The sequence below is a fragment of the Mus caroli genome, unplaced genomic scaffold (genome assembly GCF_978045245.1).
Source record: "Mus caroli unplaced genomic scaffold, Mus_caroli_1 scaffold_19, whole genome shotgun sequence".
Taxonomy (NCBI): domain Eukaryota; kingdom Metazoa; phylum Chordata; class Mammalia; order Rodentia; family Muridae; genus Mus; species Mus caroli.
The window spans coordinates 51,966,804-51,979,205 of record NW_028227274.1 but is presented as its reverse complement, the minus strand read 5'-3'; positions in this window follow the sequence as shown (position 1 = coordinate 51,979,205).

The following is a 12,402-nucleotide window of genomic DNA, read 5'->3' as shown; positions in this document are numbered from 1 at the left end:
TGTTATGCTTTGGATAGGAAATGTCACCCTAAGAGGCTCATGTGTTAGGGGCTTGGTCCCCATGTGATAGCACAACTTTGAAAGCTTCTGAAAACTTCAAGAGAACCAGTTCTAAGTAATGGATCACCTGAGGCAAAACCTTGTGTCTTCTTGTCTCAGCCCTCCTCCTGTCCCTCTCTGTCTTGGTTAGGGTTTCTATTGCTCTGAAGAGACACCGTGACCACAGAACTCTTATAAAGGAAGACATTTCATTGGGGGCTGGCTTACAGTTCAGAGGTTTAGTCCATCATTAACATGGCAGGAAGCAATGGCAATCAATATCCAGGCAGATATGGTGCTGGAAAGGTAGCTAAGAGTTCCACATCTGAATTGGTGGGCACCAGCAGGAAGAGGGAATAGCACTGGGCTTGGCTTAAGCATTTGAAATCTCAAAGCCCACCTTCAGTGACACACTTCTTCCAACAAGGTCATACTGATTCCAACAAGGCTACATCTCCTAACACTACCGCTCTCTATGAGCCTATGGGGGCCATTTTCATTCACCATTCTCTCTCCCTCTGCTTCCTGTTCACCATAAAGTAAGGAAGGTACTTTAAGTAACTTACTTTACATAAGTAAGTAAGTTGGCCACCCACTCCCAACACCATGGTCTTCTGGCTCATGGGCCAACCGACCATCAACTGAACCCTTCCAGTTGCAAAAAGCTAAAATTGTACCCCATCCATTACTTTCCCACTATGCTAACACCTATACCTTGTTCTGGATATCAAACACACAAGGGTCTCAACAAATATCAGTACAGATAAGGGGAAATGAGAAGGAACACTGAAGAGTGAGGTGAACATCTGTTGTCATTTCTGACAAAGAAATAAATTTCTCCTTCACTAGGTAGCTGGGACAGGAAGTAAAATATCGGGTCTATTTGGTTTACATCTACAAATGTCAACCCAATTTGGATAATATAACAGCCTTTTAGATGCTAATAACCTCTCTATAGCAGTTAAGAGAATCACACAAGACTTGAGCTTGTGTGATGGGGCATTGACTGCAGAATTTTATTTAAAATTAATACTATAATAAACTGTTCTATTTTGTCAGTCAACTACCTAACAGAAGCAGCTGCACTGCCTGCCTGCCAGAGAGTAAGGCACCCCTCTGAGACATCAAATATGGACTTCAAAGATATGGCTGTAAAGGATTATATACAAGAAAGAAAATCTGCCAAGGTTTTCTCTTGTTACCAGAATTCAGGGCTTGCTGGAGTCCTGGATCAGAAATAGATGTTTTGGTATCTATCACAATAGCCTATTGGAGCCATTAAAGATGTGCTGGTAGGTGGTCTAAAGAGAGAACTGAACAGCCTCTGGCTCTCTCAAACATGAGCATGTGAGCTCACACACACAAACTATAAAGAGGACTTGGAACGCAGGAGATTCTGAGCGCTCTCTGTGAGTCAGAGGGAGGTAGCCACTCTCCCCTTTGTTCCCAGGAAGCAGCATAGACTACAAAGAAGGAAAGACAGTGCAAGAGAACAGTACAGTAAGGGCCATGGGGACAAAACAGGAGGAGCGTCACAATCCCAGCAACCTGAACTAGCAGTGGATTCTGAATCAAGGCAGCATTGTGGATTCCCGTGAAAAGGGAACTCATTCAGAGAGAGCTGGATAAATGTGAGGCCCAGTGTCCAAGGCAGCAACGGGAAACGGGCAGAAATCAACTGACATGCAGCTAAGAGAGGCATCGAAGGATCACTTCTCAGGCTGGGGAAATGGCTTTGTGGGTAAACTGCTCTACAGGCAGGCATTAGGGCACATGCAAACATCTGGGTGCAGAGACACACACCTGGAATCCCAGTACTGGCAGGGTGGGGCTCCCTGAAGCTTGCTAGCCAGTCTAGTCAAATCAGTAAACTTTAGGTTTAGGGAGAGACCTTGGCTTAAAAAATATGATGGGGACCAGAAAGATGGATTGGTAGTCAAGAATATTTGCTCTTTAGCCATAAGTGTGGGGGTTCAAATACCACGGCCATTGTTGATAGGCCCAGTGTGGTCCTAGGAGCCTCTGTAACCCCAGCGATGAGGGGATCAAGATAAAAGGATCATTGGGGCTTGCTGGCTACCATCATAACTCAAACACCCCAGCTCCAGTTCAGATAGATACCCTGCTTCAAAGGAATGAGGTAAAGAGCAATAAGACAAAAACACCTAACACCTTCCTATAGCCGCTGTGCAAACGTGAGTACACACTCACACCTGTAAGTATATGTGAGAAATAATCTATTCATCTTTTTTAAAATGTTTTAAAAAGATAAGGTGAAGGGATGGGCAAATGAACCTGTTAGACACCTCTGCTTTCAACACACATGTGAGCAAACAAGCAAACACACACACACATGCACGCACAATACATATACACATACATATACACACATATACACATGTACACACATACACATACAAACATACACACACATACACACACATACACAAACATATACACACACACATATATATACATACACACACATACATACACATCCATATACACACATATACACAATACACACACATACATATACAAACATACACACACATATATACATATACACAAATACACACATACACACACATACACACATACACAAACATACACATATATACATACACACATACACATATATACACACACATATATATACATATATACATATACACACACATACACACACATATACACACATACACACATATACACACACATACACACATAACCACAGACATACACACACATACACACACAAACATATATACACACATATACATACCTACATACACACACACACATACTCTTAAGGTATTTTTAAAAAGCCCCTTTCCCTTCATCCTTTATCTTTCAGGAACACTGCAGGACCGGTCTGCTTCCAAATGAGCCCTCCAGAGAGAAGGTGGGGTGAAACGATGTCAGTGCAGCACTGGGCTTAGGCTCCCATTCAGTTGCTGACTAATAGATCCATCTTGGGCAATTATCTTAACACCTGGCCTCAATTTTTCACATTTATAAAATGAATATAATTACAGTGTACTCATTGTGTATTTATTATATTTTTATAAGAAACAAATCAGTCTCAGCTCACTCCTTCCAGGAACATAGTAACTACTCAATAAATAAGAGACATGACTGAAGCCAAAGAGAATGCAAAACAGCAGCTTGCAGAAATGACCTGGTGTGGTGTTTTTCTAATTGCTGTGAGCCAACACACGACAAGAAGCAGCTTAAGAGAAGGTTTCTCTGGGTTCGCAGTGTGAGGGATCCGGCCATCATGGCAAGCACCCCTTGTCTAGAAGCAGAGAAAAATGCACACTGGCGAATAGCTCACTTTCTCTTTTTTTTATAAAGTCTGAATCTCTAGACCATGGGATGCTCCAAGCACATTCAAGTAGGTCTTCCTTCCTCAGTTAAACCTTTCTGGTATCACCCTCAAGGAGACCTGGAGATATGTTTTCAGGCTGGTTCTAAATTCTATCAAGTTGGCAGTGGAGATTAGCCTTTACAACTGCGGTATTCGAATATTCGATGGTTTTTAAATTTCCTTAACCCTCATAATTGTCTTTTCATAGAGGAGTTTCCATACGAACCTTAGGGCAGCTTAAGCAATTTACCAAGGGCGTCAGCATCTTCAAGACTTTCTGCACTAAAATTTATGCTAGATCACCAGAGGGGTCTTTGGAGCAGATCTGTACAGCTTTACATTTTACAAATAAAAAAAAAATGAGACTCCCAATGTCGGTATCATGGATCTGCCCATGGCCAGGACAATTATCCCACTGTAGAAATTTTAGAGCCTGTTCCAACCTGAAGCATTCCCCAGCCACAAATTGATAGGCCTAGGTCTGTCCTCGAGGCTTAAAACAACTGTCATACTTTATCCAGTCACTTCTAGCTATAGAAAATGAAATGAAATATGTTATCTATTCATATCAGACCCATAGTGGGAACCGCATCTTTGTAACAAACCTTAATAAATCTGCAACTTGCAATATTTGTTTTTACGATAAATGTTTGAGAATGGGAAAAGGAAACAGCCAGGTTTTATTAAATAACTGCTATGCTACATACAACAAAAACTGACAAGTAACAGCAGACATAAGATAGGTCCTATCCCAGGAGGGTCTAATTAGAACTAATAAAGAATAATGTTCTTCTTTTGAAGGCTGTAAATAAAACATAAGCAACTGCATTGTTCAGTAACATTTAATTGGCTGGGGGAGTTTGGACGCTCATTTATAGTGAAGTAGAAATCTAATTATCACAGCTTCTGGAATTCGCTCAAAATTTGTTACATATTCATTGATTTGGTAGGTGATGAACAGCAAGCATTCTTGGTAGGTGGGCCAATTTCAGACCAAGCAAGCTGCCTGGAGCTATAGACAATGTACCTCAAACAGGCATATCTCACCAGGGAGCTTCAGGACTAGAATTTGCCTCAGGTCACTAAGTAGATAGAAGTAGAAGGAAGAAACCACTTCACCCAAAGAGTTGCTCATCCCCAATCCACATATGCACAAACAGCTCTAAATAAAGAACCATTGGTCCCCTGCCTTTGATGCAGATCAAAGCTCGATATAGTATTAATAGTAAACTCCCAAGATGAGACCAGTGATGCTCTACAGCAGAGGCTAAAGGTCAACTTCAGACCCTCGAGAGAGACTCCAGTGTCTACACCGAATCTTGTACGGGTGTCTTCATGCTACCTGGTTCAAACCATTCATCCAGGCTTGCAAGTGTTAAACCTCTGTGGCCCTGTTTCGTGGTGTTGTGCTGACCCAACCATTCACCCACTGAAGATGCTTTTTCTCCAGTGGACCATCCCATCCACCAGAACTCCTGGATCCTGGATTCTGAAGATCAATGAGACTGTGGCTGAAGCAAAACTGTGGGAACAGGATTCATCCCTGCCTTAGGCCTTCACTGGGGCCACCAGGAAGACCCTTGCAAGGAAGTCTGCTGGGATGAGAAGAGCCAGCACATCCACTCCTGCTGCTGTAGTGACCTGCATCTCTCATCCAAGACTGCTCTGATTCCAGGTGCTGACTCTGCTGAAGCTGAGGGAGGCACTCGGGCAAGTGTGATGGAGAGTGATTGATTGAAATTCAGAGCACTTCGCAGAATGATTTGTTTGACATTCCCAGTAGGAAACTCTTGTTTGTTGAACTTATTATTCATTCATGTATTCATGAAAAAAAATACAATAAATGCATAATCTTTGCATAGTGCCTCAATGATCACATTGAAATGAACCCAGAGCTTTGCAGTGCTAAGCAAGGTCTTTAGTCTGCAGCAGAATGGTTTTACATTGCAATATCATTAACTATGTCTAGAGTTTACATTATGCGTATAAATCAGCAAGGGAAATTTAACCTGCATTGTAATTTAAGGTTATACAGAAAATCAGGCATTAAAAATGCATATCCATAATATTAACTTCTCGTGTCATTTTTTTTGGGGGGGAGGGGGGAGGGTTCTCCTACTAAGCGCTTTAACAATTATCATGTTAAGATGTAACTGAGTCTGTTCAGCTAGTGTTTGTGTTTTGACTTTTTGACAACTAGAATACAAGCTAGGGGAAATGCAAACATCATTTCCAACATCCGTGGGGAACATAGGGAAGAGGACTCCTTAAGTAAGCTGTTAGAGAAAAGGGAAACATGCTGTGTTATTGGGCAAACAGCGGCAGGGAGCTGGAATACAGCAGCTATCCCTGGACTTAGAACAGTGAGGCCAGAGGGCCCTGATGGTACCTTCCCAGTCTCGAACCATGGTGTTTCAATGTGCGGCTGCTGTGGTGATGGCCTCTAGCTGTCTTGGTAGAAGCCAGTCTGGAGTGTAAGCCAGGATCGGTGCTCTCTTTTCAAAACTAAGGACTCCTCTCAGTTACCAGGAGATAAAGGAGAGTGCAGAAGTCCATCCTGTTCCCCCTCAACCCTGAATTCTTCCTGCCCACCACTCTCATTCTTACGCAAGTCCTAACAGACGCTTCGAGGTCTCCTCGCTTAGTCTATAAAAAAGGAAATTGCTCTACTTATATTTATTCTGCTCCCTTAATCCAGGCAAACACCAACTCCACTTTTAAACAAGACACACTGATTGGTTTTTGCAGACACTTACAGAGGAAGTGACATTTCAACGCCTCTCCTAATCCAGCAATGTTATATTACTAAACCCAGAGAAATATTAAAGGATAACTGAAGAGCAGCACAAATATAGAAATATATTTTATTAACTATATTCTATATACATATGATATATGATATATTTTATTTTTAAATATATGTGTTCATGTGGGGGTTCGTGCCCATGAGTTTAGATATCCAGAGAGGCCAGAAGAGGGCGCTGGATTCTCTGGGGCTGGAGTTGCAGGTGCTTGTGGACTGTTTGACATGGTTCTTGGGATCCAATTCTGGATTCTCCAAAACAGCTTCATGAGCTCTTAACCAAGGAGCTCTCTCAGCCCGGGCCCCCAGGGTTATGTTAGTGTGTAAAACACTGCGCCCACAAACACGGAAGCCTGTGTCAGTGCTGGCTCATCTTTCTTATGTTCTATTTTGAATCTTCTTTAAAACCAAATATATATATATATATATTTTATTGGACTCATTACTTGTACATAAATGAGTGTTTTGTCTGAACGTATGGATGTAAACCAGGGGCTTGCAGAGCTCAAAACAGGTCATTGGATCCCCTGAACCTGGAGCCATGGATGGTTGTAAACCACTGTATGTGTTCTTCTGGGAACTGAACCTCAGTCCTCTGAAGGAACAGCCAGTGCTCTAACCTCTCCTGCCACTTACCTTTGAATCTTAATTCAAATGCACTGTGAACCAAAGTACCCCTTATTAATACCAGGAAATACTATGACACGCCATAATATAATGCTATACGCTAAAAGCATGTGGGTAAAATCATAAAATACGTAAAGACTAAAACATCTTATGGCAGCACATGAGATAAAACTTGAATAATTTGATAACAACACTTTAGATTTTCAGTCTTATCATTACAATACAGTTGACAACTGAGATTAGTCACCCAAAGGGGAGAAACAGGAAAGTGGCAAGAATGGACCCGTGCAAGCACAGTGGCGATCAGAGATGGAATTAAGGCTTGAGGCTGCTGCTTCTGTTTCTTATGTTTTTCCAGTAATACAGTTTAATACTGCTGTGGCCCAATTCGCATCTGCTTTATAGGTGGAAAAGCATGCTGACTTTTCTAAGTGTTTCAGATAGAGCATATGGACAGCCACTGTAGGATTTCTCTTATCTTCATATCTCTGTGCCCATAAAAGATATTGCTATAGCACTTAGCTGAACTAAACCTATAAAAACATTAATGGGCCCTTCTGTGGGCTAACTTCACACTGTATTTCCACATAGCATTTTACTTACTCTAAAACAGAACTTGTGTTAAGGCAGTGAACAAATTTAAATCAACTTTCAAGAAACATGTTATAATTAAATACAAATGTAAGTAGACACTTGAGAAAATTTACAAAGAGAAACCTAAATTAAGCTTCCACTGACTTGGTTCTAGGAACAGTATCACGGGATACTAACTTGATACCAGACTGTAAAAGAAGTAAATATGACATATTCAACAACTATGGCATCGTTTCCTATTATCTAGAAAATTCTAGAAAATATTGATTAAAGACAAAATAATAATCAGCAGCAAAAGCTTAGGTATTTGTATACAACAGTCCAATCTTCCTTTTCTAACTGGTAACCTTGGACACAAGATAAATTTGGGAGACTAAATTCCAAAGAGACTTGTTACAGATGTGGGGCTAAGCTCAGCCATAAAGATACATAAAGGACAAAATCACTGAGAGACTCTCCCAACACCTCCTCAAAACAAAAAACCAAGACAGTTTATGGAAGTTTGTCTTCGGGCTTCTCATTAAAGAGTCCTGTATCCTTTGCTATGTTGCATTATTCATTTACACCCGGACACCTTCCTTGAGGGTTGGTTTAGAGTTAGCTGTTCACAGCCTAAAGTGAAGAAAGCAAGTCTAAGCATGAGTTTAAGACTCTGACTATGGAGACATCCAATATAGGCCTAAGCCTTCCTGGGATGAGACAAAGTGTTAAAATCAAATTGTTTACATCTCATTGTCTGCGTGCTTCCTTCACATTTAGAGTCTGATGTTCTTATTTACAGTCCACAAGACTCTTCAGATTCTAAAGTTTAGAGAGAATGGGGAAGAACAATATATTTATAAAAACAAAGTAAGTTGTTATTATTATTGTTTATTATTATTATTATTATTACGTAGTGTTGAGAGCCAGGATTGTAGCAGGCAAGGCCCTGGACTCACTTCTGGGTACCACACAATCAATAAATAAAAAGTTAACATCTGAAAGTTATAAATTTTAAAAGCTCTTTTTAACTTCCAGCCAAAACTAATCATCCTTATTTAAGGCTTGCATTAAAAATGAATGTGTTGCAGCTGCCAGCATGGTGAGCTAGCTCCACACAGATAGCTCAGAAGAAGAAAAAAATAGGCACAGCTCTCTACATTGGAGTAAACACACTTCATAGTCTTTCCTGTAAGAGAGAACAAAAATACCCTTGAGCGTCTAAGACTTACCCGGTGCCCTTTGGAAGTCACTCCCTGCTACTCCACTGACATGCCCTTGTGCACTGTCTGTCTCCTTTCTGAAGGTTGCTGGCAGCTCAGGGGCTAAGCACTGTAGAGGCCAGATGGCATTCAACATGCCATTTAATAACCACAGCCCAGTTCTACCTGGGACACCCTCCCACCCAAGGTCAGCTCACAGGATAGCTGAGCCATTTTAATAGGAGTTGCAGATAACCATATGGGACAGAGGAATCACACCCTAAACCAGGACCAGGTAGTCGGCAGGCTGTCCTGGCTCATGCTTTTCATGACCAAATTAAAAGGCCAAAATGATCGTACTTGTGACACATTCAGCCTCATGGGGGAAGTTCAAATTATTTGTAACACCTGAGGATACACTGAGAGTCGCTTCAAGTATTTTGTTAACCTAGAAAAATTCAAAGCAACAGTGGAGACACTGAAGCTTTAGACTCGCTGGGAGAAAAAAAAATTAATTCAAAACATAAATTCTTAAGTAATGTTAGCCTAGGAGACATCTCTAAAACTGTATCACTCTTTTTTTGTCCCCACTGAACTCTCAAACTTAAATCCTGAAGAGGATGGAGCGGTATCTGTCATGTGACCAGAAATGAATTCTGAAGGCAAGGCAGTGAGCATTCTGCACAGTAGGACTATCTCACCTTAGGGAGCTGTTCAGAAAGTTCCGGTTGGCAAAAGATGAGGTTTTGGCATGAAAAAGCAGTTTGGGGCTTGTGATGGTTTGAATAGGTTTGTCCCTCATAGATGTGTCTTTGAATGCTAGGCCCACAGGGAGTTGCACAATTAGGAGGTGTGGCCTTGTTGGAGAGAGTATGTCACTGTAGGGGCATGCTTTGAGGTTTAGCTCTGCCCATTGTAGAATCGGGGTCTCTCCTGGCTGCCTGTGGAACAGTCTCCTCGTTGCCTGTGGAAGACAGTCTCCTAGCTGCCTTCAGATCAAGATGTAGAACTCTCAGCTCCTCCAACACCAGCACTGTGTCTGCCTGCATGCTGCCATGTTTCCTGCCATGGTGATAATGGACTAAACCTCTGAAACTGTCAGCCAGCCCCAATTAAATGTTTTTCTTTATGAGAGTTGTCATGGTCATGGTGTCTCTTCATAGCAACTGAACCCTAACGAAGACAGGGCTGTTTGCTTTTCATCTTTTCACCGTTCCTCAGCCAGATATTTACTTTTTTGTTTTTAAGCATTATTCTCCGTGTTTAAGATGATAAACAAGTACCTTGCTCACAGTATGTGAGGGCAAATGAGATGTCTGTGAGGGTAAGGTGTAGATCCAGTGATATACGTAGATTGACTCTGGGCTCCTTTATTCTATTCTTTTCCTTTTGTCTAGTCGTACCTACCCACAGCATGGCATAGTTCCTTATAGCAGGGATACTCACAGTGTCTGCCCAGCTTAGGAAGCTACACCAGTATTAAAACCTCATCCAAATTACCAAATGCTCAAACTAGGCTGAATTACCAAAGGGTACCTTAGTCAGGGTTTCTATTCCTGCACAAACATCATGACCAAGAAGCAAGTTGGGGAGGAAAGGGTTTATTCATCTTACAGTTTCCACATTACTGTTGATCACCAAAGGATGCAGGACTGGAATTCAAGCAGGTCAGGAAGCAGGAGCTGATGCAGAGGCCATGGAAGGATGCTCTTTACTGGCTTGCCTCCACTGGCTTGCTCAGCCTGCTCTCTTATAGAACCCAGGACTACCAGCCCACAGATGGTCCCACCCACAAGGGCCCTCTCCCCTTGATCACTAATTGAGAAAATGCCTTACAGCTGGATCTTGTGGAAGCATTTACCCAACTGAAGCTCCTTTCTTTGTGATAACTCCAGCCTGTGTCAAGTTGACACAAAACTAGCCAGTATACCATTTATCTTCTCAAACAACATAACTATTTGGGTAATGTGTCCGGGGTGTTTAAAAAAAAAAACGGTATCGGGGACTAGAGAGAAGACTTAATAGTAAAGAGCCCATATTGCTCTTTCAGTGACCCATTGTGGGCAAACCACAGCAACCTGTAACTCCAGCTCCAAGGAGCTAGTCTCTGAGGGTGCTCATACTCCAGTATACGAAACCACACACTGACAGATAATTGAAAATAAAATAAATATTTTAAAAAGGAATTAATGTTAAACAAATATAAATTTTTTAAACAACTGAGCTAAAGTCCTATGACTTTACTACTTATTGACCTATCATTTTAGAGTTTTACAATTTTCATTTATTACAGAATTCTAATACAAGCTTATTGCTTAGAACAAAATACCAAGATGACAGTTTTAAAATATCGAAACTGTCCATCTCTTGGGAAGATAATACCCCCCAACGTGTTCATAAGTAATACAGCCCAGCAAACATTTCTATAAATTCCGTCCTCTCTCCATGCCTACTGTCAGTTTACTTCCCCGGGGCATTTGAAAGAGTGACCAGAGCATTAAAAGTGATGGAGTAGCAAGGTAAGCAAAAACCAAGAAGCTGCTTGCCCTCAAAAAAAAAAAAAAAAAAAAAAGAGTCAGCACTTATCTCAGAGCACACAGGGAGCCTGACTTTTCTAAGGCTCTTGACTCTATAAATTAGGAGGAGGTAGAAAGACCATATGATATGTGTTCACAACCTTCCTTCAAAGTGAGACGGCCTATGTTAGATGAACTATTGCCACAATGGCAAAAAAAGAAAAGAAAAAAAGACTTGGTCGGGCCCAGCACCTGAAGCCCATCTGACTCAGTGGGTAGGGACCGGGCTCCCACAGCTTGCCAGTAAAGCTAGTGTTTCCTGCCTAGCAAATTGTTCAGGTGACCGGAGTTGTGACAGGAGCTGGCTGAGTGAGCAGGAGTGTGGCGGGCCTCTGAAGGCTGCTGTATTTGGTAATTGTTTGGGACTCGGTCTCTAGACTGGCTATATAATTTCTCACAGGGATGTTGTATTTTCTGAGTGCTTGCAGGTCCATTCACCTGGAAAATGTAATCTACAATAGGGGGTGGGGAGGAGGGGTGTATAATAGCCATGGCTACGATGTCTCTACAAGGCAAAAAAAACAAAAACAAAAACAAAACAACAACAAAAAACGCCTACAGTAAAGAACGCCACACTGATTTAAGCGCCGCTGTCAACATTTGCCTCCTGTAGGCTCCAAGGACCAATCCACTCTTGCAGAGAAGCAAATGTGCATCTTATAGACAGACAAAGCTCCCAGAACGGATCGCTCAGTCGGGTCCCCAGGAGCTTTTAACACATTTCATATTTTTCAAATTGAAAGAATGTGCTACTTATTTCAAAACCTCCTTCCTCCCAGAAATATAATCCATCAAAGAAAATATCACATCAGCATGGGGGGGGGGTGTAAAATTAAATGTCATCCTATTTACCGTTCCCTTTTTTTTTTTTTTTTGTATCCTATATATTGATGTATGTCTACTAACTACCTGCTCATCTTTTCAAAAAAAAAAAAAAAAAATCGTCACTTGGAGGCAACGTCACTCCTCACAGTAAAGGTTCAGTATAATGTTGCTGAGTCGGGTTCTCAAACTGCCCCCGCCCAGCCCCCACTGCATTCTGATAACCCAGTTCTCAGTGCCTAGCTCTGATATTGAACCTACCTCAGTGTACCAGTTCCGATGCGTTGGTAAACTTACAGCCTTCACCAGGCTGAGTTATCAATTGGGCCTTAGCACTTGCTTAATGTTATAAATTGTCCTGACACTCTCAGCCGATGACTCAGACCAGAC